Source organism: Astatotilapia calliptera, chromosome 7 (assembly GCF_964374335.1).
Source record: "Astatotilapia calliptera chromosome 7, fAstCal68.1, whole genome shotgun sequence".
Lineage (NCBI taxonomy): Eukaryota > Metazoa > Chordata > Actinopteri > Cichliformes > Cichlidae > Astatotilapia > Astatotilapia calliptera.
In genome coordinates, this window is record NC_137428.1 from 64,757,115 (window position 1) to 64,781,938 (window position 24,824).

The window sequence follows — 24,824 nt, forward strand, 5'->3', positions numbered from 1 at the left end:
ATGAAGTAATTTGAGCTCTTGAAATATTTTAATCCTTCACAATTTTCTCACTTTATCCCAACACCATTCAATAACTTTTACCCAATACTACTTGGTCACTTAAATACTACATGTTATCTTCAAATTACATTTTGCTATTATATTCTAGTATCAAATACACAATTTTCAAATGGAGGCCTTATAACAGATTATATTGTTCTCTTCCAAGATGGTTGCTGGCATCCACCAGTAACCTTTCAAAACAAAATGTCTAATTTCACTGCATTGACAGTAGGTAAAGAATTAAACTGACATTACTCCACTACTGAATCTATATAAACCAACAGTTAAATAATGTCAGTTCTTCCGTGTTCTCTGGAATCAATCACAGCAAAGAAATTAGACTCTTTCTTTTGAAAAATGTTGGGAAAGAACAATACAAAACATTCTATTTAAGGCCTCTGACGTCAAGATTCAGTTAAACAACAATTATAACTAAACAATTTGAGGTAATGTTAGTTTCCATTAACATTAAATTAGGTTACTGAATTGGCAAACACCTTCCTATTAACATTACCCATTTTACCCCAATAACTAAAGAAATTAGCACTTGCAGGTCAAAACCTTTATTCAAGAGATGCAAAAATAACATTGATACAGTGACTGTCAAAAATTACAGCACTGATCATACTGTGACATCTTGGTTCAAAACAGCAAGCTTAGAAATATTCAACGTTCCTTCAACTGAATGAAACTGAAAATACCATTTCACACGGCCCATATGGGATATTTAGACTGCATAACTGTTCATGCTACATCTCTTCACTAGTAAAAGAAAGAAAAAATACAAAGAGAAATTTAAAAATGCTGCCAAACAGAGAACTTGTACAGAGCAAAAGGAAAAACAAACAACAACAACAACAAAAAAACGGCTCGTCCTCATGGCAGTTGCAGTGTATATAAAAATGAACCCTGCGATCTGTTCCTGGAATTGAGCTTCAAAAATGCAGCAGAACAAGTGTGAGATTTAAATGTCTTCTCACCTAGAGCTGGTCACCTCACATGCATAACAGTGAGCTTCGTTGCAGGAGCAGTTTTGTCTTAGTTGTGAGCTTTTCTTGAGAGCTGAGTTGCTTCCAACTCCATTACCACCCTTTGAATCACCTCAAAAGTGTAGCAGAGTTGTGATGGGTAACTCATATTGAAGGAATAAAAAAGGTCCAAACAGCATGGCTACTGCAAAGGTCACGTTATCCAGATCTTGAAGAACTACTATACCCTCGATGATGATGCCAACGTCAGAAAAGTCATTGCCTGGTGCATCCTCTGGAGACAGATGTTCATTGTGGTTTTCTCAATCTGTGCAGTGGCCTCAGTCAAGTCCTGGTTAAACACAAAACATTTCTTTAAGATTCCTTTTTAAACTCATCTCTTTTGAATCTACCAGTTCTAATGTTAGAGTAATTTAAACCAATGCAAGCAACATAGTAAATAGCTATAGCCAAAGAGTGGCCTGCCATGCTGCCATTCATGGTCTAACAGAGTTTCTAAGAGAGGGTGAAAAACATAATTTCAAATGCTTTACATTAGTTTTTCTTAGAAAGACACCGGCCCATCAGAAATCCAGGTTTTGTCACTCAGAAGATGTTAGAATTTAGACTTTCAGCCCCACAATTTGGTTAGCTGTTGGTCTTTTTTTTTTTCAAACAAAAGCTAATGTAAATATTGGTGGGATTTTCCTTTGTTCACTAGAATGAAAAATTTAAAGTTTTTTCACACTGATGTGAACCCTAATACAGGGGTGGGGCCTCAAGGGCCGGCGGCTGAGTTCACTACCAGGCCTCATGTGAACTTCAAATTATTAAAGAGGACTACTGGTCCTAACTGGTCCAATGAGGATCAAGTGGATAACTAAATGCATTTTAAAATGTTGCAAAGCCACAATCTACTCATAAAACACTCACCATGAACTCCTGCACCAAGATGTTGCAATTGTCTTTCACACAGATGCGGAGCACTTTGATGAGACTCCCTTTGAGCATTAATGTCATCCTAAAGTATTATAACAAAGAAAACAGAGATTTGTGAACTTTTCAGTAGCACAGAAGAAAATGATCCCAGACCAAAACTTAAACCAGTCAACATGCAACACCAGCATCTACAAAGCAATATCAAAAGTTCCTGTTTGACATCAACTTTATGGATATATAGTTTCCAGAACATTTATTTTTTTAAAAAGATCAATTTTTCTCAGTGGGCCAGTAAATGCATGACGAAAATTATGGCATCCTTTCGGTGGAATCAGTACTCACAGGTAATAGTTGACTGTTTCAATGGATGCAGCATAAAAATCTTTTACTGACCTAATGCAATACATATACACTTTGTAGTTAAAGAATTTTAAAGGTCTTACTGTCATCATGGCAGCTACATCCTTTAGCTTTGTGCCCTGTTCCCCCGATCACTTTGCAAACACTTTCAGCAGACTGTCAGAGAGAAACTCAGCTCCGTCAGAAACCTGTAAAGGCATGGTTGGGATGCACTGGAATGCTGCATTTCATCTGAAATGACATAAAATTATTTTGAAATAACAGCAGGCACTGTGCTTGGTTAATAATCAGTAATGTTTTGTTGAATAAAAACTGTGTTTCCAGATCTTATGGGATTAAAAAAATCCAAAGATGTTTATTTCTGATTTGCAACCCAAGAACCCACAAGTTACAACCTCATTTTAGTTCAAGTGTGCATTAATGTGAGTCCAGTAATCACCTTTCTGACAATACATACAGGTATAAGTCAAACCTATGGCAGATTTTGGATTTCTCAGTTGTATTAATAGGGTGGTCTATTTGAGTATGCATGCACCTAATAATTATAAAAAACCTATTATAATTAAGTTACAGAAACCTTAAGCGAAAATAGAATATACTTTCTTACCATAACACCTTGAACCCACAATCCATCAGCTGACTCCTGGTGAAATGCAGAATAGATGTGGTCTCTCAATGTGCATCAACAAAAACAAAAACAAAAACAAAAGGACAGCAGGTGAGGGCAGGAGGGGTAGGGATGTAAGCTAGCATAATACCGCTGATGATATTAGCTAAAGCTGTTCAATGTCCAAAATCTCACTAACACCACGGTGCAGTAAATACACAATGTAACTGAAGAGTCAGTTGACAAATCTATTCACACAGAAAACCAAATTATGTTATGAGTGCCTCGTAATTAGGTTTAATGTGATATTACGGCTCTTGTGCCAAAGACAAATTCAAATGAAAAAGCGCCAATTCTTTGATAACAGATAAAACAGCAAATAAGCTAACGGCTCTTTTTTAGCATGTTACATGGCGGCACTTTAGACGTTTAACTACATTTGGCTGAAATATGGTAAATATTAATTCAAAAAATCAAGACATACCAAAAAACGTAGAGTTGGCTGCTCGACTTGACTGAGATGGATGCATTTTTTAAACCACGATCCAAAGCCCGCGAGATGAAATCACGCGTGGTTTCACGAGATTTAACGTTGCTATCTTATTGACTTACTTCACCTGAACATGATATAAACAATTTAATACACCCTTTCTGCATATCATGTAGTTTCTACACTATATAGTTACATTTATCTTTAAAACATGAGGCAATTGTGTTAAATACATGCAAGATGCTTACATAAATCCAAGAGATGGCCAGTCCCTTTTTTTCAGTGCAGCATATATTATTGTCACTGCTACATTTCTGTGACGGGTACCAGAAATTATTTCCACTACTAATTGTTATGATATTTTGATACCACGGTAAGCATTTACAGGATATTGTTTTATACAGGAAAACTGTTACTCAATAAGGCCCATATACTAGTTGTTTTTCTCTTTCTCTGTGACCCAAGAATTAATGTGAGACTTACAGGCTGGTACCTCAAGGTCGAAAACACCACAGAGATGAGACCACTTCTTTACTCCCATCCTCCCTTTTCCTTATCTCCTGGAAAAGGCTCGTTAAAGGCTAGGTGGTTTGTTTCAGAATTCACTGATGAAAGAACTCTGTATTCTATGTCTAGGAGTGTATTTTGCTGGGATGATCATAAATTATAGCTGAACTGATAAACTACACACAGGATACTTCTTGGCTCAGAAGGCAGGAAGACGTTTCCTTATTTGGTCTGTACCGGTTTGAACTGGGAAAGCTGACACACGAACCTTTTTTCATCTATATAAACTGCTGTGTATCAAATAAACCTTTGAGTCGATTTGGGAAGACAACCTGAAGCAGTCTGTGTTTCCTTGTTCTCCCAAGCTGCTCCCGAGCTCGTACTAACACGCTGAATGGCATACCTGAGTGTTACTTTAAATAATTAGGAATCTTAGAAGGAAAGGACAGAACTCTGCTTATCGCTCACGCCACGGAGGAAACCCGGGAAGGCAATTTCCTTCAATTTTGGTGTCAGAAGTGGGATCCTGACAGAAGGTAAATATGTGTCTTTCATATTTATATAGAGACCATATTATACCTCTCTCAGTGATCGATCCATAAAAAAACGGGATATGCTGACGAAGTTTCACTTAGTGATCCAGAGAGATACACTGACTGACTTCCTCAGTCCCCGAATCCATAAAAAAACGGGATATGCTGACGAAGTTTCACTTAGTGATCCAGAGAGATACACTGACTGACTTCCTCAGTCCCCGAATAAAGTAAATTAACCCTTGTGTGGTGTTGGTGGACACAGGAAGTTGCCTGTTGTCTTGAATATTTTAATTTTGTTTAAAAAATAATAATAATAATAATAATTAATTGTTTAATTAAACGTACGTTAAAAAGTGAGAAGTTGCTCACTCAGAAAAAGTGACACAGAAAGTTGCCTGTTGTCTTAAATACTTCTCGTTAAGTGAGAAGTTGCTCATCAAAGAGTGACACAGGGAGTTGCCTGTTATCTTGAAACGTACGTTAAAAAGTGAGAAGTTGCTCACTCACAGAAAGCTAGTAAATAATTAAATTTAATTTTGTTAAAAAAAAAAAAAACGAAAGAAAACTGAAAACGGGTCTCACAGACCCGATTACCATACAAGGGTTAAAAGCAGTAAATTAAAAGCAGAAAGACACAGGAAGTTGCCTGTTGTTTTACGAGAAGTTGCTCGTTAAGCGAGAAGTTGCTCGCTAAGTGAGAGTTGCTCACACAAACAAAAAATTGCTAGCAATAAATTTAAAGTGACCTCAGCTGTGCCGCAGCGAAAATACTAACCTAAATCCTCCTAGCGTGTAAACCCCTCTGGAAATCACTGAACATGGGTCAGAATTATTCAAAGACCACAGACAGGTCCGATAAAAAATCTAAAGTACCTGTAAAACCAAAAATTAATAAAATACAAAATAAAGTCTCAAATAACGGCTCAGTATAACTCCCATTTCCGGTTACGTGTAACCTACATCCGCGAATCGGTGAAGACGTCCATGATCACGTATCCAGAACATGCGGGAGTGCTTATGTGACTGACTTTGTTTACAACTTAAGAAGTTCAATGCATTCTAATTTCTTTTCGGAGCCTTATCCCGAACGATTATCGCCAGAAAACAGGTCAGTAGAAATGTTGAATATCATTTGTGATAAGAAAAGTAGTCTGCTTAAAAAGTCCTGTAGAAAATATATGATAGAATGCCGCGTCGTGATGCATCAAATGTTACCGCTATGGACAAAAGGAGGGTAAATAATGACAAAGTCGCCGATTTCTTTAAGAATCTAAAGAAATTCCTGCTAACAATGTCCAGAGACAAAATTGACTTAAATGCAGTAACTATGTGTAAACAGAAGCCTGATGAATCTATCCTAGTATTCATAAAACGCTTTATGCACTGTTGGACAAGCTAGAGGTGCAAATTTAGCTCAGTTTTCCAGCAGCCGCAGACACCCAAAGCAAAAATGAATTTGTGTATTTCATTTAACATAAAGGGTGAAATGTTTGCTGACACTGATAACAGCTTATGTTTTCTCTGCCCTATGTACCGACATGATGGAGAAGGAACATCCTCTGTGTCAGCTGGACCCTCAGCAGAGAATGAACTCAACATCCTTTTGTCCGGTACTCTATGTCACACACTGTGCCAAAAAAAAAAAAAACGTGTACAGACGCCACTAACAGGTAATCCCATGACTGGGAGCCACACTTTTGTTTCTCTCACACTGTTCAACAACATGATAACTGCTCACACAAGTGAAGGTCAAACAGTGATTTTGTCACATAACTCAGACATAGTTTATGACATAACTACACCATGTCGACACATAGATCTAACCTATCCTATCCACTGTACTATTTCTGCAGTTACATTGCCAGCTGAATACCAGAATATGACATTGTGGTCAAAAAGTGAGAATGATATAGGATTTATTGACTGCATACCTTATCACGCACAGCTAAAAAAACAAAAAGCGAGTATATGTCAAGCAACATCCCCTTTCCACGGAAAAAGCCGCAGCTCTAGATGTCATCATAGGAGATTTATTGACTACAGGAGTAATAAAGCCCACACTCCTGTCAATCCTGTGCCAAAGCCTAACAAACCTGGCGTATGGCGTTTCATACAAGACTTAAGGCAAATTAATGCAGTCAACATTCCTCTGCCACCTCTCGTTTCAGATGTTCACAGCATATTGACATGCATTGCATACACACTTTACCGTGGTGGATTTATGCTCCGCTCCTTTTTCTCAGTCATGAAGACACACAGCCGTTATTTGCATTCACACATAGAAATAAGCAGTACACTTGGACTCGTTTGCCTCAAGGCATGATAGACAGCCCTGCTGCTTTCTCAATGGTGATCCGTGCTACCCTGGACAGCTTTACTCCTCCTGAGGGCTGCACCCTGATCCACATGTGGATGACCTCCTCCTCTGTGCTGAAAGTGAAAAACTATGTCAAACTGCTACACACATGCTTCTCCAGCACCTCCAAAAGACTGGCCACAAAGCATATGCAAAGAAAATGCAGTACTGTCAGACTTCTGTTCAATATTTGGGATTCACACTGTCTCACGGAAAACGTTCCATGACTGCAGACAGGGTCAAAGCTGTGACCTCTGTCCCTCGGCCCACTACACAGAAGGAAATGTTGTCCTTCTTAGGCATGGTGAACTATTGCAGACAGTGGATACCAGACTGTTCTTTTCATGACCACATTCTGCGTGACTGTTGTAAAAAAGACAAGCCTCCTCGAATACTGTGGTCCACAGAAATGACTGCCTCTTTCAATGCATTACAGGGAGTGCTGACCTCCGCCACTCAAAGGTGCTGCCTGAATTGTTCAGGGAATGCCGGCCTGCCTGAGGGCAGTAGCAGCTTGCTCTATCATGATAAGGGACTGCGAGAAGCTCACACTCTCACATGACACTATTCTACACACCAATCACCAGGTCACGACCATTGTAGCAAACATAACTAAACAACATATGCAAATCTCACTATAAAAGCGAGCAGCACACGTGATTCGCCATGACATTTATTGATACTATTCTGTGTTCTTCTGACCGACAGGATGGCTCAGACAGGCTTGATGTTCATGACTGCATGACACGTATACAGGAATCCACAGCACAACGTCCAGATTTAGAGCAAACACCTATCTCAGACTCAGCCACGGTTTATGTGGACGGGTCCTGTTCAAGGCCGAATGACAACTCATTTCTTTGTGGCTATTCAGTGGTAACAGTGCCTGACATCATACTAGAGGCTCACTCATTACCATTTCACTCAGCACAAAAAGCAGAGCTCATGGCTTTAATACGCGCCTGTGAGCTACATTTGGATAAGCATGTGACAATTTGCGCAGACAGCCGCTATGCATTTGGCGTTGTGCATGACTTTGGCACATTGTGGAGACAGAGAGGATTTAGATCTGCTGATGGAAAATAAATTGCTAAATTCTGATTTTGTTCAAAGACTTTTTCAGGCTATACAGCTGCCATCGGCCGTTGCAGTTGTAAAAACGAAAGGACACAGTACAGCTGACACAGACGAAGCAACAGGTAATGCCTTAGCAGACGTGACAGCCAAGGCTGCAGCTGCATCACAGCTCCCACCGCCGCAGGAAGTATTATCTGTGCCCCTACAGCTGCCACTTGTTACACTCCCAGACTATTTAGACACAAATGTTGATTTAAAATTCATACAAGAGCAAGCCTCTGCATAGAATAATGACTGTACCTTAGATGACAGAGATGGCTTATACAACATCTTAAGGGTTTGATTGCCCTCCCATCTTCCCTACTGCCAGTCCTTGTCCGACATTTTCACTGTGTGAGTCATGTCGGACAAAGAGGGGTAATAGGGGCAATAAAATTAAGATTTGTAATTGAGAAAACATCACATGCAGTAAAAAGCATATTAGCAACCTGTCTAACATGTGCGCGAACTAATGTAGGTAGCTCAAAAGCAAAACATCAGCATTTACCACAACCAGATTTTCCATTTCATACATTACAAATTGATTTTACACATATGCCAGCACAAGGAAGCATCAAGTACTTACTGGTAATAGTGGATCAATTTAGTAAATGAGTAGAAGCTTATCCAACATCAAAAGAAACTGCAGAAGTAGTCTGTCAAAAAGTTGAGCAATGAAATAATACCCAGATTCGGAATACCTCACCAGATTAACAGTGATAGAGGATCTTCATTCACATTAGAAGTAATTCAAAAGTGTGCTAAAACTTTAATGACCTGTGTCAAATTACTTACTCAAGTCCTGTGTGAGATTAGAATGACTCAATCTGCAGTAACCAAATTATTTCCATTTGAAATAAGACTATTTCCAAGACCATGGTCAGCTTCCAGAGGGGCACCGCTAGTAGAAGGTGATGTATATTGCATTGTCCACTGATGTTCACAACCTGGTAGAAAAACTGAATAATAACTATCAGAAAGTTTGTCTCTCTCAGCTTTTCCCCTCCACAGTTCCACCAGTGGAGACAAGGAGACGCATGTTGGAGAAGCCACTAAAACCAAGGACACTCTGGGAGGCCGCGTTTTCCAGCCCCCAGGCTTTACTGGCAGTGACGAAGAACCAGCATCCTCACAGACGGACAACCTCAGTGGATTCATGCCAGCAGGGTTAAGACCAGCCCAATCGGACCATCTCAGGCGTCGGATCAAGCAGACGACATCTCCGGCGAGCCAGCGCCCGGATCCAGAGCAAATAAACACACGGGTAGATGACATCTCCGGCGAGCCAGCGCCAGGATCCAATTTACACACACACACAATCACTGATTAAGACACAACGTCTGAAAGAACAACAACAAGGTACTCAAACATCCAGCAGGAACAGAAAGCCAAAAGTACCACATGATGTCTAACCTGATAAAGCCAGACTCATTTCATCCTGATAATGGAGAAAATGAAATGCCCATTGTCATCATACGACGCTTATTCAATGTCTCTCGAACCTGGGACCAGGCCAGGAGACAACTGAAGAACTGTTTTTCTTATATACTTTCTTATATATTTAGGTTATTTATCATATCTATCGCATTAACCTTAGGATTTCTCTTTGCTATTTTGTATTGTAAACTGCAACCATGTTCACATTTCTGCAGGTCATATTTTGCTGACTATACCTCATGCTCCATTTTGCAAGACACCTACTTAATGCACTCCTCACGTTCCCTAAAATCAGTAAATAGCAACATAGACGCCACTAATAAACCATCTTATGCGCCCTCTAGAACAGGAGCTAACGCCTGGTATGAAAATGCCAGAACAGCCGCTCGTGATTTAGGAAACAGTAACTGTTATGTCTGTTCAAAGGCTAATCCAGAACAGGTAATAGTAGGATACCCCATATCCGGTTTCCCCCTCACTGAGGGACTAGAGAAAATCGGTGGAGATAATGCTCTCCTTAAAGACACTTTACAGTTGACTCTGAGCCCTCTCGACTGCTTACTTAGACACACACACACACACCAACTAACCCTGAGACTCCATTAGGCGAATTATTGAAGTTATCTAATGACACCGCAGAGACCTGCGCCCCAATGAAACGCCCTAAGAATAGGTTAAAGCCCTCACTACCCCTAGGACAGATCCCTCTCCATTTTAATACTAGTATGATATGTCTGCGCAGATTAAAGTTAACTGGCCCAGACACACACATAGATTATACAAAGGATGACTACACATTTTTCTCTGACTCCCCAGGTGCACGCTGTAATGAGACATGGCTAGCTGTCTCTGTGGCTGAAGTTTTATCATATCTGGAGGAACACACACACAGTTCAAGTTCGAGCAGAGAATCGATCATTGTTCCCCCAGAGGGTGTCTTAAATGATACTGACTGGGGGGAGTTAGTTAAATCACACATGGTCACGCGCCTGACCAGACCAATCCCACATGCTTATTGGATGTGCAATAATACTCTTAGATTAGCTTTACCTGTTAATTGGACCGGTACCTGTGGTCTAGTAACCGTTGATGTATGCTGTACTTTCATTCCCAATAATACCGCTCCTAACGGTTCATTCACACAAGCTATGAATAAACTTGAAGCATTGCAGATAGAACTAATTGCCAATACAGGTCACGGTCAGTGGCTACATAAGTGGCTACAGGACACGTTTGGAAGATGGAAGGAACTAATTGTAGCCTTTGTAACCGTTGCAGCATGTTTTTGATGATTATTGTCTGTTGTGTGATACCATGTATACGCTCTCGGAATTTTTGATATTAAGCTTCCTCAAAGGACCAGTTACATTTATGATTTGTTTCACATTTATGATTTGTCTTTATATTATGTTATTACATTTGTGATTTTTCCTTTCTATTTGAGTTATTATTTTTAAAAAATAATAAAAGAGGGGAACTGTTATGATATTTTGATACCACGGTAAGCATTTACAGGATATTGTTTTATACAGGAAAACTGTTACTCAATAAGGCCCATATACTAGTTGTTTTTCTCTTTCTCTGTGACCCAAGAATTAATGTGAGACTTACAGGCTGGTACCTCAAGGTCGAAAACACCACAGAGATGAGACCACTTCTTTACTCCCATCCTCCCTTTTCCTTATCTCCTGGAAAAGGCTCGTTAAAGGCTAGGTGGTTTGTTTCAGAATTCACTGATGAAAGAACTCTGTATTCTATGTCTAGGAGTGTATTTTGCTGGGATGATCATAAATTATAGCTGAACTGATAAACTACACACAGGATACTTCTTGGCTCAGAAGGCAGGAAGACGTTTCCTTATTTGGTCTGTACCGGTTTGAACTGGGAAAGCTGACACACGAACCTTTTTTCATCTATATAAACTGCTGTGTATCAAATAAACCTTTGAGTCGATTTGGGAAGACAACCTGAAGCAGTCTGTGTTTCCTTGTTCTCCCAAGCTGCTCCCGAGCTCGTACTAACACGCTGAATGGCATACCTGAGTGTTACTTTAAATAATTAGGAATCTTAGAAGGAAAGGACAGAACTCTGCTTATCGCTCACGCCACGGAGGAAACCCGGGAAGGCAATTTCCTTCACTAATTAATTACCGTTGAGCTCAAAGGTCCTATTAATAAACGGTTAACGAATGTGTATTTATGACGACGATTTGTGAGACTGGTAAACTTATGATACGTACGATGGTCTTTCGTTCTACACGGTGCATTTCAAGGTCCTGTACCCATCCGTCGGTAAACTGTACCTGGGCTTGTTGCAGTGACCTGAAGTTACTAAACTTCATGAGTGTATGCACTCACTCCAAGAACCGTATGATTATAAATATGCATATAAATATGCTACGATGAGATAGCTGACTTCATCTAACTAGCAAATGTTGTCCAGGCTACGTTGGTGATACAGTTTTTTTTAATGTGTATGATATTTTTGTCATGCGATTTTAAAGCCGGTCCTACAACCGCATCCAAGAATAACATGCAGCTTATCTCAGAACTGTGAACTGTGAAAATTATTCTTGGAGCTAGGTTTAATTGAGCTGCATTTTATAGAGGTGCAATTTCACAATTTGTGTATATTTTCTAAGTTCACTATTTTGTCATGTGTTGAGAAAAACACAGATTTTAAAATTACATGGTCTAATATTTACATTTAGCATTTAACTGCAACATTATTTTTTTCGTTTTTTTTTTAAAGACTCGAAAGGACTTGAAATTCAAAGTTTCAGACTTGTGACTTGACTCGGACTTTTACACCAGTGACTTGAGACTCGACTCTGACTTGCCTGACATTACTTGAGACTTGACTTGAGACTTGAGGATAAAGACTTGAGACTTACTTGAGACTTGCAAAACAATGACTTGGTCCCACCTCTGGCGCTGTCGACAGCTGTGGGGTTTTTATTTTAAACTGACTTCCGACAAGAAAGCCTCATTTCTGCTGTTCAATACTGAAGAAACTTAAACTTTTTAAAATTATGCGAAATTGCAAAACACTTAGCTGTGTCTCTAATTCAACCCCTGTAACTTTGCTCTGCTTCACTTCAGCAGCATCAGGTAATGCTTATATGTTGATTTATGGTTTTCTTCTGTTTTTGTTCTACTGCAGAATATTTTAAGGTTATCTGCTATAAAAAGACGTTCCAGGAAAATCTCCTTCATGTTTTTCTGTGTTTTATGCACTGTTAATTTGACACAAAGGCATCTGCTGTGATGCTTACACCTCTAAAAGAAGTCTCACAAGTGTCAGCTTTCTTTTTATAGATATAAAAATATGGATATGTACTGATAAATGATTAGAATTATAATATTTCTGAGGCAAAATTTTCCCGGTTCAAATCGAATCAATCAAATTGAATCGAATCGTGGATCAAATCGAATCAGGACCTTGTGAATTGGAATCGAATCGATTCTATAAATCAGTGACGATACCCAGCCCTACAACTTACCATTTTTCAGAGAACATGATGGCCACAGATTTGAAAGAGCTGACACTCATCCTCTCTGTTTCATACTTGGCTGCAAAGAGCAAGGTCACGCTCCATTGAAGCCAACAAAACCGCATCATCTGCAAAAAGCAGGGATTCGTGCCTAAGTTTCCCTAAATGGACACCCAAAACACAGGCAGAACTATGAAAAATTATAGTAAGTTCTCCTAAATATGTAAATACTATGAAGGGCAAGGCTCTTGTTTTAAAATGAGGATACAATTGCTCCATAATAAACAGATTGTGGAAGAAATGTGCCACAGTTTTTTGTGTCTTTTGCTGATCACTTATATTAAAGTGTGAAATGTTTATGTAACCCCCCCCCCCCCCCACACACACACACACACACAACAAAGAAAAAAAAGAAAGAAAAGCTTGTCTGTTGATCCTGAGATAATCTTCAACAACTGCTGGCTGGATTTAACAAATAAAAAACAGCTCCAAAAAAGTACACGGTAAACAGGAAAAAATGACTGTCTTGGCTGGAGGATCATTTTAGTATAATGAGCTGCTTATTTCCACAGTACTAATTCCATCAGTGCAATGCATTCACAAGCTTCTTTTTTGACAGAAAATGATTTTCTCTCCAGTTCATTCATTACTACTTCACTGTGCCTTTCGGGATGTGTCATTTTTGGTAAGATGTAGGTGATAAAACTGAAGATATTTCACAATAAAAGCACTCTGGGGAAGCAAAGCAATTATGTGTACTAACCACGGGAAGGTTTTTAATGTTAAACAGATGAAGGAAGTGTTGAGTTTGTCTTAATAGCAAACCACAGCAACAATCAGAACAAAGGCAGGCTTTTATTAAGTTAAAACACAAAACAAAATGAGTGCTATTTCAAAAGGTGTGCCTCTAACACAATAACTTTGTTCTCTTTTTAGCTGACGTATACATAGGTGCTGTTTGTATAAGTCTTTGACTATTTAGAGAGCTTTGAAAGATTCAGTACACTTGAAAGTAGCTATTTTGTATGACATTAATTAACTGCTATCTCCGTCCTGGCTAGTTTTCTCTGCACAACAAGTAAAAATTGTGTAAATGATAAGGCTGCACTTACTCATAAAGGCACTGTTTGGTCAAACACAGGAAATGATGGAATTGTTGCATGAAGAATGAAAAAGAGACTTGAGAGAGAACCCTGCCTCATGCTACATACCTGCCTGATGTGCTGCATAAAGTAGATCTGATTGCTGAAGTAAAAAAAAAAGTTGAAACACAGGTCAGAGCTAGCCAATTTATTTTAAGCTTACCTCAACCATTAAGTGACAAATACGGCAGTTTCAGTGAAATGACTATTTCAGTTTAGAGACTGGACAAACATATTTTTCCTTTGCCTCTTGAGAGAGGTATTCTGGGAATAGTAAATTAGAACAATAAAATCTTAGTGTTTCACAGTGATTATTGATATAACCTAAGAATTCTCTCCACTGTGAATATGAGCAAATAAAGAGTAGCTTTCAAGATTAAGATGAACTCTGTCTTCATGTCTAGCTCTGCAGTTACGGTTTATCACGGTGACACTTCTGAGATCGGTCATAAATATATTACTGCAAAAACAGATGGCACATTGTTTTGGTCAGTTAAAAATATTTTGTCTCTGATGTTTGTTATTTGTAGCAGGGATGATTGCTTCCCCTGTTTTGGTTTCGTGTTGTCTCTGGTGTATTTCTGAAGGTGTGGTCAGATTGGGTCCGGCCTTGTCAGTTCTGGGTTGGGTCAGCTGTGTGGTGTTAATCGGACCTCTCAGAGACTGCAGAGGTAGACAACACATGCTGGCAGGAGTGATTCACTCAGTCCTGAATATACCACATGTCTGGAATACAATGACCACTAGGGCCAGACACAATACCCACACATAAACACCGAAAATGTGCCAACTCACTGGCGACACTGACATAAAACATACTCTGGTATATGATCAAACACACACACACGCCTACACATACATGTGCGCAAACAAACAACAGAAGGAAAAACAGAGGGGTTGCCCCGTCATCTAATCATGATTATGACATTCACAATTGGTTTCTATGAATCATCTTTCCAATGCCAACTATGTCATTCCTTCTCTCTTTTTCTATCTGTTGTTCTCTTGTGTTCCTGGAAGCTAATTTGGAATAGCAGCCAGACGGCAGTGAATCACTTAAGCACGATGCCATATGATAAATGCCAACCCGTAGCTTTTGTTGGGCGAATCATGCTCGTGCTGGAGGTGTAGGAGTGTTGAGTCGTCAGAGGGTGGTTACTGTGATGTCTGCCGACACCGACCAGTTTACTGACACCTCGGTCATTTCCAGCCCTGCAAGGAATATTTCACACATAGGTTAAAAAGGGCATTTAGTCACTCTAATACAGACACACGCACACAACTGCTGACATCTTGCGTCTTACCCCACCACCCCCAACCCCTAGACAGCACACACACGGTAACAGGCACACATACACACAAACAGACACATATGGTGCACTCACAGAAGACAGCCTAATTATACACAGAAGTTGCTAAGGCCATTTCCAAGAGGATATTTACACTTGTATTTATTTGTCTTTTTTCAAATATTCGATTTATGTCTCAGACTTACTGGAAGCACATGCTAGAAACTGCCAGGGAAAGCATTTGGGTCCACTTTAAAAATGATATGAGGCCAGACAGACTGGGAGATGAAAGAAGTCACGGTGAAACAAACAAAACACAATGAAATACCATATTACAGATCAGAATGGGAAGGGAATACGGGGGGAAGAAGAGATGAAGAAAAAAAGGAGAGGAAGGAACAATTTGCTGTAAACGTCTGTGGTAGTAAATCGCAACCAAATGGCTGAGAGAATGAGTGGTGCAATGGTGAAAGTGCTGAGAGATCTTTTGCTGTGATGACTGTAAGGATGGATGAGAGGGAGCTGCGCGAGATAATAAACTGTAAAGAGCCTGCCCATCACTTTCCAGGAATTACAGCATTCAACAGTCGGTACTGTTAACATGATCCCTGCCAGGGGTGGCTGGCAAGAAAGGACTGTAATTTAATAGCCTTGAATTTGGTACAGTATGTTGAAAGTGAATGAGTGCGTATGTGTGTGTGTGTTTGTGCATTTTATCCCCAGTTTGCTGTTTAAACCTCTACTGACTGTGTACTGGTGTGTGGCGTCTACTGCAGTGAGTTGGGTGAGTCCCGTGGCAAGGACTCTCCTTCTGAACTTCACACATACACACACACTCACAGGGGAGGTTCAACAGTGGCTAGAGGAGGGCAAAATCCAGCATCATTTTCTTATTTATGGCCTATAAAATCCCATGTAATTTGGTGGTTAACTTTAATGGGTAATGGGTGAAATCCCTCTTTGTCTTCCTCTTTAATCGTTTCCACATTAAATGGGGCAACTGTCAAAATAAGATGATGTCATCATGTTAGGTCACCACTTGTTGTCACCGTCCAGCACTTGACTTTATGCACTTATACATCGTGCGTTAATTTTAGGTGGAAAAAAGACCGATTATGCCTGTTCTAATATGTTTCTTGTACGTACAGTAAGCTGGGGGAAGGAAATAGCAAGGAATGTTTGCGTCACCCTTTGAGGGGTGTTTTACAATGCAGGTAGTTTTCACTGTATGGCTTTAATGATCACTGCCAAACTGAACAAAAGAACTTTAATGTTTCTAGCTGTGGTACTGTAAAATGAAGACTGACATGCAGAGCCTACAGTAGCCTGTCTACTGTGGCATTGTGGCCACAGTTCATGTTATTTTTCTCCATCAAACGAGGATGAGAGAGATCCTTGGCTCTATAATAGTAACTTTATGTGGCCAGAATTCCACTGCTTGCAAGTCTACTGCAATATGGTGGGCGACTTTATTCATAGAGACATTCAGGAAATACTCATGCACAACTGAATTTAGTTTTCCATCTGCAAATGGGCTTTAGTATGCTAATACTGCAAGCCCCATAAAAACATCTGAGTGCTCTCTCTCTCCAGTTCACCATAACCCCATTACATGGATCAAATGTCTAATATGTAGACACATCTATTCCTGATGCTTGTGTGGACAGGGCTATTGTGTTATACTATTGCCACATACACCGTTTAGTTTGGCAGTATTATGTTAAGATGTCAAGGTGGCCTTTAAGAACAATATATGCAAGGTTTGAATGTGTTAAAACCATTTATACAAGCATCAGTGTTGGAGTTTAAAAAAACTAAAACAAATTACATCATGTGTGTTCCTATGGTAAGCATCATGATTGCCATGCCTCTCTTTTTAAAGCCTCTTTTTAAAAATCGTTACTTTGTTTCTATTTCATTTTTTTTCTAGCTGACTCTAGTCTTTCTTAGTACAACATAACACCTAATAAGGTAAGATAGCATTAATATGCTGATTATGCACAAATATAATCAGGTGACAAAACAGGAAAAAAAAAATCTGTCAAATAACTAAAACTGAAGTTAAACATTTTTTATGGCTGACCTTTTTAACTTTGCCTTATTTACTGTAGATGTGCGTACAGACTGCAGCAGATAAGGTTTTCTGGTTTGGTCGCCTACGGGGCTTGTTTAGTCACAACTGAGTGGTTATGTACTCAGTGTCCCACACCATGGTTTACTGTTGGGCAAGCCCGCATATCAGCATTTTTCCTTGTGACGGAAATATTATCAACAACAACAGAAGTGATGAGTTAGACTAAGAAAGTTATGGAAGAAACAGAAGTTTCTAGTATCTTTTCCACTGAATAAATTTACTTAACTTTTTGTGGGTTACAGCCCCCTGTTCTTACCTATTAAATCTTTTTGTAGGAGTAAAGTAACTGTGGTAGCATTTATATTGAGGTCGGAAAGCTTGACGTAACCTACACCTGACCTTTGTGGGAGCGACGATGAGGCATACATGACCACGCCTGGTTGTGTTTGTGCTCAATGTTCCAGGCCATGTGAGTATAGTATATCTTTTCTTCTTCTTCCACTACTCTCAGGTCTGCCCCTAAGAAAGACTTTCAATTCTTGTTTGTCTATCAGATAGGGATAGCTTCTTGTGAATCATTATATTGACCTATTAAAGTTGCATTCCAAACTGTGGACGCTTGATGTGGCCTGAGGGCAATCAGGCTGGGCAACAGCTCTCTGCTCACTATTCATTGACCATTCACAAGGGACAAGACACATCGGAACAACATCCTTCCATGAGGAAAAACGTGCCAAAGTTCAACAGTTTAGTGATTTAAATTTTACATTTTGTTGCATTATATGTTCAGTGTTTGATGACATATAGAGACATTACATGAATCGTTTGATAACTGAGCATATTATAGAATCATCACAAGGATCGAGAGATACTCAACAGTTCTTGGTATAAACAAGAAGGGACAGTAAGGATTTCTACAAATATATATCTACAGTTTGAAAAAGTGAAGAATGAGTACAGAAACCAACATATCTCAGAGTTAGTAGAGTGAAAAAATGAATAGCAGGAAATAGCACTGGGCGATATATCGAGTTTTTAAATATATCGATATATTTTTATACGAGATATGAGCTGTGACGATATCGTTTATATCGATATAGTCTATGTTACGTTATAATTATACTTGTGGAGCCGCAAGTTTGCTTCTCTTTCGTCCACTTTTGTCTCTACGCAACATTACTCTGCTTCACCTCTCTCGTTCACTGAACACAACATCACTTCACCTGCAGGCAATGATAAGATGGACAAGGTAGCTATCAAAGAGGAGCTGGTCAGTAAAAGGACATTTGGAGATTACTATTTTAATGCTGGTAGCGTTAATCTCATTAAAATGACGTTAATGCCATAGCTACATTAATGTGGCAAATCTCCGACGGCTGGACGGCGTCAATGCATTAGCGCAGCAAGCTTGCTAACGCGTTGACGCCATGCAGCCCCACGCACGGGGGCTGCATGGCCTAAAATCCTTTCATTTTCTCAAAAATCGACAGTGCGCCTCATGTATGAATTCTGGTTGTGCTTACTGACCGTGAACCGATTTTATGTGGTACACGGCGCTCAGCAATCTGTCAAAAAATGTTTTAGTACGACTTTGGTAAACTACGAAGCCGCATCGCTTGCTGGATTGTTGGCAGTGTTTCCAACTCCTCAGTAAGGAAAATCGCTATTGGCTGTCCTAAAAGTCGCTAGAAGTCGCTAGATGAAGGTGGGGTGACCGTGGCTCAGGGGGTTGGGAAGCGTATCTGTAACCGGAAGGTCGCTGGTTCGATCCCCGGGCTCTCTGTCCTGGTCGTTGTGTCCTTGGGCAAGACACTTTACCCTACCGCCTACTGGTGTTGGCCAGAGGGGCCGATGGCGCGATATGGCAGCCTCGCTTCTGTCAGTCTGCCCCAGGGTAGCTTTGGCTACAACCGTAGCTTGCCTCCACCAGTGTGTGAATGTGAGAGTGAATGAATAGTGGCATTGTAAAGCGCTATATAAATCCAATCCATTATTATCATTGCCTAATTTGCATAATTGGTCATGCTAATGTAATTGTAACCTACGTTGTTGGAGAGAGAAATAACATCATGGAAGAGACATAAAGTCAGTAAAAAACGTCCTAAATGCATTTAGAATTTATTTAGAAATACAAATTAAATTTCTTTTAGCAATTATTGTTTTTTTATGTCACAATTCCAACTCTGCTCCTTTCCGGACTTGGACCGGCAAAAGTGACCCGAAATAGGCACTCTGGTGGAGTTACTTTGTGTGTGTGTTTATAAGTAGTTTTAAACCTTGTGGTCCACAAAAAAAGACATAACAGTAAAAGAAGAACTGACTGCGTTACAGTCAGTGCTGGAGCAGCGGCTTCGCTCATGCGCGATTTATTTGCAGTTTGGACGCATGGGGGTGAACATCTCCTGTCCTGATAGCAGCTGGAGGAGGACTATCCTCCCCCTGTGAGCGCTTTGGCATGGACGAGGTGCCCACCGCAGCACCCGCTGCTTGTTAAGAGTAAGAGCGATATGCGCTTTCACGTCAAAAAGTCATCATAAATAAGTCTCCAGTAACACCAGAAAAAGTCGCCAGATTTGTCACTAGTCACTTTTTAGAAAAAAAGTCGCTAAGGGGGTCTGAAAACTCGCTAAATATAGCGACAAAGTTGCTAAATTGGCAACACTGATTGTTGGAGCATTATGGCTACCGTAGTCAGGAGCCTCGCGGAGTAATACGTACTGTGCTTCAATGTAATATTACCGTATTGTGTGTGTATAAAGACCACAAATGGCACCTGTTAAGAGACATGATTACAAATGAGGATTTCCAACTCCAGGCTGTCAGTCACGCAGTAGAACTTGGGAACAGAGCAGCTGCGAAATCTGTCTGTCTTTGTTATTATGCTCAGCATCTGTTAGTTTACATTTTGACTGCACAATTGTGAGCTTTTTGTTATGCACAAAAACAACATTGTTTAATTTTATTTATGGAGCATTATTATTTAATAAATGCTGATAATTTATTTCTGAATAATTTTTCCATGTACATCTACGCTGTATGTTAATAAAAGTGAGAGTCTGTGTGGGATCTGGGACACAGCTTTGACTAAGAACTCTCTTTTTGTTCTTATTTTATGGCTTAAAATATATATATTGTATATCGCCATCCAGCTAAAGAATATCAAGATATGAATTTTGGGTCATATCACTCTATCCTAGCAGTAAATACTCTTTCTCATTTCTCACAGAGCTGAATCTAAATTCTGATGTAACACTTCAGCAATGAGTTTCTATAAATTACATGTCAGTTAAGATTAAATGTCACAAATAAGTCAGGTCCACATAACCTCATATGAAGGTAGAAGTACATATACATGTGCAAAAAAATTTAAAGTACTGATTCAACTTCTTTGTGCAAGTTTTTTTCTTGCCAAGCTAACTGATAAGAAAACATCTACACAAAGCAATACAATACCTTACTTCAACTTAAATTATAATCCTAATTCTGAATGTACTCACTGTGAGTATCTCTTATGTAAACGACAAAAAGAGAAAGACAAATGGGGGAAAAATAGCTCTATTTAACATTCGCTGAATTGTAAATGAGTGACTGTCTTCGCATCTAAACAAATAAATTAGTACACTGAGGAGTTAAAAGTGGGACTCAGCAGGTGTGGGAACCCTAAAATTGGTTGTAGTGGTGCAGCGTGGGAAAAAAAATCACTTGTACATAGGGCTGTTTGATTATGGCAAAAATGATAATCACGATTATTTTCACTGAAATTGAGATCTCGATTATTTTTTAACGATATTTATTTAACAATAACAATCCATTAAATAATGGCTTAAAAGATTGTCAAAAAATAATATAAAATAGTGCAAATACTGATAACAGTGCAAATGTTTGCAATATAAAAAATAAATGAAAAATGTAAACATCTATGTTTAGTGAACTTTGCAGTGTTGCTCTGTGGTGCAGCTATGACACCATAGCAAAGTTTACACACTATGTCTACTTGATCCACGTCTGACTCCGCGAACCCACAATGTTTCCACACCACTGAAGGTTTTTTTACCTCTCTTTTCAACCAACGGCAGTCACTCTCCTCTCCAAATAACTTCTGCTTAGCTTTCCGAGCTTCCCTCGGATCCTCTTAATTGTTGTGATGTGTGTTCGAAACGCAGAGAGGTGCGCTCGATTTGCCACACGGAGCAGCGCGAGAGTAAAGCACGAGGGAGGTGCTAATAATCGGCTCAGTCATTTTTAATGATCGTTGAAAGCCCAGATCGTAATTTAGATTAAAATTCGATTAATTGAGCAGCCTTACTTGTACATGTCACAGTAATTTTTATGGGGAATATACATAGACTTTTTGTAGGAGCTATGATCAGCTGAGCTGTGCTGCTGCTCTTTGTGGATAGTCAACTAAATTCAACAAGACATGAGCACATGTTACATGAGCCATCATGGCTGATTTCCCACCCCTTGACAGTATAAAGCTAATATAAGAGTGGAATTCAGTGAATGAATTTAATCACCATGATTTACCATGAACACCACAGCCGCTCTGCACCAGTCCAACAGAGTGCATCACTGTAAACTTCACCACAGTACTTTAGGGCAATTTAGCTGCACTAAATTGCCTAGTATTTTCATGTAACCTTTGAATAACACAAAGCTAGTATATTTAACTCGAATTATCACAATAAGCACTGTTGATGTTGTCAGAAAAATAAATACTCAAGCAAAGTACCGATACCTCAAAACTCTACCTAACTATTTTAAGTAAGTATTTGTTCTTCATATGAGTTTTGAATCTACATAAATAATTTAGCATATTTTATGATCATTTGATGTGTGTGTGTCAATAAAATACATCTGACATTAAAACAAGCATTTTGGTCGAGAGCAGCTGTATCGTTTATTCACTAGACTTTAAAAAGGTAGACTACAATGTTTTTCCTTACCAGGCATGCGATGTAACTGTGCATCTATAAAACACAGATAAAACACAGATAAAATCAGTTACATTTTTGTGTTTCAAAAATACAAAATCACACACATGTGGAAATTTACAAAAGCACACGAACAAGGAGATAGAAAGAGAGTGCTGTATCCCATGCACACAACTGCAGATGGCAGCATACCACTACGGCCTTTGAAATCAAGGAGGCCTTTTCCCAAATGTATTTAATTACACATCAACAGGAATGCCATTAATGACCATTAATGAATTTCTACTGTTCCACTCTGACAGAAAAAAGCAGTTACACAATAAAACTGCTGCTGCCACTAGTAAACTGCAAACTCCCTTTAACTCCCACAAGACTTTGGGTCACTGTGACCCAGACAAAATCCCCAGAGACAGTCAAGAAAGAAGAGCGTGCATAGAAATCCTTTAGCAGTAGTGTTAGAGCATTTTGTCTCATTTCTCACATGCTTAACAGTGCAGAATGTTTTTGGTATGCTGATGACAATACTGATTATTGTCTACTCTGCAGTGAACAGCCTCAGGAATGTCTGGGCATCATCCAGGTGATAGCAATTATGTCATCTGAGCAGCTTGAGGTCATATGTTACGTCACGATGAAAGAATGAGGGCATCGATGGCCAGTGAACACCACAAATCTTCCCTAGAAACATGTTTTTTTCTTCTCACTTTCATACCACTGGAGACCTTTTCATGATTGTTTTACATTTTTTGGCCATTTTAGTTTATTGTAAAAAATACAGTAAGTATGATCTGATTGAAAGTGTAACGTTACCAATAGCTTCATTTTTTTAAAATTTATTTTAGTTTTAAATTGGAATTTTGTTTATATACTCTTGTCACTTTATTTGGTGTTCATGTTTTCAGCTGCTCATTATAACAAATATATAATCAGCCAATTGTGTGGCTTCCACTGTATTTATGCATGTAGACCTGGTCAAGCCGACCTGCTTGACCAGGTAAATTTCAAACTGAGAATGGGACAGAAAGGTGATTTAAGTGACTTTAATTGTGTTATGGTTTTACTGCCAGATGGGCGGGTCTCAGTATTTCAGTTTGTGATCTGCCGGGATTTTCCCACGCAGCCATCTTTAGGGTTTATAGCGAACGATCCAAAACAGAGAAAATATCCAGCGAGCAGCAGATCTCTGAGCAAAAATTCCTTATTGACACCAGAGGTCAGAGAAGAAGACTGCTTCCAGACTCCTTTGGAAGAGAAGGAATAGGAAGGGTTCAGTTAACTCCGATAACCGTTTATCACAACCAAGATATGTAGAAGAACATTTCTAAATGGAAAACATGACAAATTAGACCGTTTAAGCTCATCAGGTGCCTCTTCTGTCACCTACTGAGGCTACATTTCCCACTGGCCTACCAAAATTAGACTGGTTTCTTTAACATCTCAGTGAGTTCACTGTACTCAAATGGACACAGATCTCAATAAAACAGAGCACCTTTGGGATGTGGTAGACAGCAAGTGTGTGATGTTCTTGCTGTCTCACATCCTGGGTTTGAATCCACCAGCCAGCTGGGACCTTTCTGGGAACTTTCCACATTCTCCCTTGCCTGTGTGGGTACTCCGAAGTCTGCTCCCACAGTCCATGCTAGGTTAATTGGTGATGCTAAATTAGCATCACCAATTCATTCATGTCACTGTGAATGACAGTATTCTGCCTGTTAGTGTTAGCCTCGCAATAAACTGGCTACCTGTCCAGGGTGTACCTTGCCCAGGATAGGCTTGAGTCCAACTATAGACTTGAACTGAATATATAGAAGATAATATGAAGAATGTTTCCAGAATCTTGATTAATCTATCCCATGAGGAGTTAAATTAGGTCTGAAGGCAAAATGGGGTCCAACCGGGTACTATCCCACATACCTTATAAAGTAGCCAGTGATTGTATGTTTACAGCAGCAATTTGCTTTATGTTGTGAGTTATACACCTCTCTCGCTAATACAATATTAGCGAGAGAGCCACAGAGATACACTGTGAGTTCTCAGCAATGGTGGAAGCAAATGGCAAAGAGTAGTGAGAACACAGGAGCATTAAGAGATAAAAGAGAACAGGAGAAAAGACAAGCTACACAAGAGGATAGAGAAAGGATGACATTATGCATTAGCTGCATAAAAAATGTTTTAAGAGTGAAAAAGACAGGAGTGGAAGAGTAGTGATCAGTGCTTCATGAGGGCAACATAACTGAGGGATGATTCAGGGTCACCTAATTCAGTCCTAACTACAAGTTTCAGGTTTAACTTTAAAATGAACCTTTAGCACTCATTAAGCGCACAGTGCTTGTAAATGATTTCATGACAAAGCCCGCTGCTTGTTACTCTGTTGATCCACGTGACATGAGAACATTTATTTCCCAGGGCATCGCTGAACATAAAGTCCAAAATCTAGCAAACCAAACATAGTTATCTGCTCAAGGGCAAACTGTGGTTAGCAAAGTTTTTTGCTCCCTGCTTGGAAGTATAGTTCACATGAAAGTGACTTACCA

At 39.5% G+C, this 24,824-nt stretch overlaps 2 long non-coding RNA genes across 4 annotated transcripts; one reads left to right on the plus strand and one right to left on the minus strand.

Annotated features, from left to right (window-relative positions):
- Positions 1 to 589: 589 nt before the first annotated feature.
- Positions 590 to 3,696, minus strand: LOC145430209 (uncharacterized). Of its 3 annotated transcripts, none has more exons than XR_013910674.1 (5): positions 3,655 to 3,696; positions 2,917 to 3,533; positions 2,393 to 2,540; positions 1,944 to 2,031; positions 590 to 1,362 (listed from the first exon to the last, which is right to left on the minus strand). It is a non-coding gene; the product is annotated as an uncharacterized LOC145430209 (long non-coding RNA). The 3 variants fall into 3 exon arrangements; XR_013910675.1 differs by lacking the exon at positions 3,655 to 3,696 and having other exon boundaries at positions 2,917 to 2,952; positions 3,401 to 3,583; XR_013910673.1 differs by lacking the exon at positions 3,655 to 3,696 and having other exon boundaries at positions 2,917 to 3,581.
- A 1,016-nt stretch (positions 3,697 to 4,712) lies between these two features.
- On the plus strand, positions 4,713 to 11,324 carry LOC145430210 (uncharacterized). Its single transcript, XR_013910676.1, has 2 exons — positions 4,713 to 5,557; positions 8,783 to 11,324. It is a non-coding gene; the product is annotated as an uncharacterized LOC145430210 (long non-coding RNA).
- The last annotated feature ends 13,500 nt before the right edge of the window (positions 11,325 to 24,824 follow it).